This window comes from Chinchilla lanigera, unplaced genomic scaffold (assembly GCF_000276665.1).
Source record: "Chinchilla lanigera isolate Chin_1 unplaced genomic scaffold, ChiLan1.0 scaffold00034, whole genome shotgun sequence".
NCBI classification, from domain to species: domain Eukaryota; kingdom Metazoa; phylum Chordata; class Mammalia; order Rodentia; family Chinchillidae; genus Chinchilla; species Chinchilla lanigera.
Window position 1 is genome coordinate 22,542,686 of NW_004955435.1, and position 3,811 is coordinate 22,546,496.

Genomic DNA, 3,811 nt, shown 5'->3' on the forward strand with positions numbered 1-3,811 from the left:
ATCATAAAATTAACCCAAAAGCCCAGTAGGAAAATGACAAGCATTTAAAATATACGGCAATTGGTTGATTATTATTGATATGATATATTTGTCATTTTTGTAATTTTTTTATTGATCATAATTTTCTCTGTGTCTCAGGGGTTAATTGTCATGGAGAGGTGATCTGAAAATCTCTTTGTAGGGCACTGTAAAGATGTTTTAATTGATAAGTGTCTATGTCCAATTTAGGAAAGATCTAATTAATGTCTCCTAGCAACTTTTGGAAGTATTTAAAGTCAACAGTTGATCTTGTCTTATTTTGATTTTTTGAGGTCTCACTGCCTGCTCTGTTAATCAAATTTTGAAATAATAACAAGGCCTGGAAGTCTATATCTTATTAGGGTTTATGTAAAGGACAAAAGCTTTTAAATCTTCTTAAACTAAGGCAAACAAGTTATATAGTTGAGATTTAGAATCAATTATTAATAAAATATCATCCATGCAATGGATGATATATACTTGAGGAAATTGGTTTTTGACTTTTTGTAGGGCTTACAAAATTTTGACACAAAGTAGAGCTGTTTTTTTCCCTTGTAGCAGAACTTTTGATTGGTATTTTTTAATAGATTTCCTAAAGTTTACACTAGGTATAGAAAAGCAAGCTTCTGAGAATCAGAAGATTGTAAGGGAATTGTAAAAAAGCAATCCTTGAGATCCATGACAATCAGGGGCCACTCTTTAGGCACAACAGCCAGAGATGGAAGCCCTGGCTACAAAGCCCTCCTTGACGGTAAACAAGTATTAACCAGTCTCAAATCTCTCGTAACTATCTATTTATCATGCTTTAGGGGAATAACAAACACAAGAACTAAGTGATGGCCCCAAGTGACCCAACTGAATCTGTTCTTGCATTAACTCATATAAATGTATGAGCTTTTCTTTTTAGAGGGGCCATTGAGCTATCCAAACAGAAATTTTAGTGTTCTATTGTAAGAGCAAAGCCATTTTGAGAGGAGAAACATCAGTGGACTCCATTTAAAATGAGGTTGATAGACAATTTTTGTCTGATCTAGTTTAACCTTAACACTAAAGCCTTAGGCTTGTCCTGTAAGATTTTTTTCCAATCTTAGCCCAGACTGATATGTCTTCCTTGTCATTATATTTTTAGCCACAGATGCAAATTTAGTGGATAATTTCATTTTTCATTCTTTTAATAAATCTCTCTCTCATAGATTGACAGGTATGGGTGCTTTATAGGGCAGGAAGAAACTGGTTTGGTCCTCCAGTCCTGAATAATATAAGGGAAGTGTACTTTGTAAAACCAGCTGTGGTGACCTGATACCCACTAATGGGGTTGAAGCCAATTTTGTAGGCCAAATAGCAGACAACTGATAAGAAGACATCACAAAGCCATCAGTGCCTGTATCCAGCAAGCCCTGAAAATCTCTTCTATTAATATTAATAGAACATATAGGTCTCTCCTCATTTAGAACTTGAGTAAACTATAGCTCTCTATTAGATGTATCTTTGTAACCTTTGTGTATTCTTTGTCAGTGTCTGTAGTTGGCATCATCAGTCTTAGGTGCAGATAGAAGAATTAACTAAGCTACAGTCATATCTCATGCAAATACCTAAGTATCTATGGGTTGAACATGAACCTGAATTTTTCTTTTATATTTAGCATCTATTATACTTGATAATATTGTGATAGCTTTTAAATTTAAATCTGCCTTTCCTATAATCAACCTAATAGTGCATCCCATAGGGGTCTCCAAATCCCTTTAGGACTCTCAGCAGGTTTGTCACTCACCTATGAGAGCAACTTTCTGAGCAGCAGGGAGATTTAGTCTTGTGCTCCTTGGAGTTCTTTCAGTGAGGGAAGTAACATCCCTCCTGGGACCCAGGCCTGTGGGTGGTGAGTCTGCATTGGAGAAATTTGGCTGAGGTTTTGACTTGAGGCAAAGGTCACCCCTTTTATTTGGGGATCTAGGGCTGGCCCCGACTCCTGCTTCCCTTTGAAGGGGTTATATCTGTATGGTATTTTGAATGGCAGTGCCTCGCCCAATGTCTCACACTTTCAAAGTGAGGTCATGGGCCATGAAGGGCTGCTTCTGTTTTATTTCCCCCAGTGTTAACACTTTTCGACTTACAGGGACAGGCAAATTACCTCTTTTACTAAGAGCAGTATACTGGCAACAGATGTGTCCTGTTCTTTCACAGTTGAAACATCTAACACTATCATTGTTGGTATTTTTGGCTCCCTTAGTAAGGGTCAGCATGGTCTGAGCTAATGCAGCACACTTATGATTTTCAATGCTGATATCATATCATAACATAACTGGCCAAATTTCTTGTAGCCTTAACTGGATCCAGAGTTTGCTCGTAATCTTGATTGGTATTATTGTAGGCCAGCTGAAGAATAAGTATTCTTGCTGCCTGAGCATGCTGAACCTGCCTGTGAACAGCCTCTTCTAGCCTAGCAACAAATTGTATGTATGATTCTCTAGGGCTTTGCAGGATCTGCAAAAAGGACTGAGCTGGAATCCCATCATCAGGGACAATAAGCCAGGCTTTTATATAGCAATTGTCCTATTTGTTCATAACTCTCATTAGGATGCTGTATTTGTTGTACTATATCTATCAAGGCTCTTGTTCTTAAAAGGGCCTCTGCTGTTATATTGACTCTATCTCCCCATCTATTTCTATCATCCTGATCTCTAGCCAATTCTTGTAACTGCACATCAAAATGAATATTTTGACTAAAGGATAAGCAAGACTGAGTGATGGAGAACACTATGAAGTGGCATTAAGCAGGCTTTAGAATTAGTCAGTCTGTCCCAGGCCTAGGCAACTTGCCCAAATAGGTGGCAGCTGGCATATGGTAAACATATCTCTACATGCTAACAGTCACAGTAGAGACCTGTTAGTCTGAGACACATCTGAAGGCAAGATAAGATCCTGCAAAGCCCTACAGAATCACACATACAATTTGTTGCTAGGCTAGAACTGAGGACGTTTGACTCTCACTCCAATTCCAGGGTGATAACTGCCATCCTTAGTCAGAAGACAGTTTTCTTTTGTTTTTGTTTTTTTTTTTTCCAGTACCAAGAACTGAACTCATGACCTCACACTTACCAGGAAGGTGCTATGCCACTGAGCTAAATCCCCAGCCATAATAGTTTTCTTAATTAGCAAGATTTACCGCCTAAGAATGTCTTAGTTCTAACTTCTCAAGGCCTTGCTCAGTTTCCCACCTTTACTTCAGCTATTCTCTTCATCTGCTTGCATGCTCCTCAAATATTTTGAGGAAACCCAATATACTGGCAGTCCAGAGATGTCTTTGTCTTAGGTCCAAGAGACTTCTAACCTTCCTGGACTCCCTACAAAACATATTGCATTTTGCCTTTATTTAATCTTTTTTTTAAGCTCATCTCTAAGACTGAGAGTTTGATCAGCCCATACACGTTTAGAATGTTTAATCTTTAAATATTGTGAAGGTGAAGGCCAAGGAGTTTCCTTAAAAGACTCAAGCAGCTGTAGGTCTCCCCAGAAGCTGGCAACGCACTGGAGGTTCTGCTGTGGCTGCACCTGCAGAGGTAGTGGGATCAGTAATTTTTCATTTTTCTTACATTTTTCTCCTTTGTCCTGCTCTGAAACAGAAACTTTCTGTGTATTAGTTCTTTTTTTTTTAATTTTAAAAATAAAAGGAGAAAAACATTAACAGACAGACAACCTCTTACAAAATAGCAAAAGAACAGTACAGACAATACAGAGTTACAAACAAAGTGGTAGGAAATTAACAATGCTTGTTGTATTACATACTGATATCTTC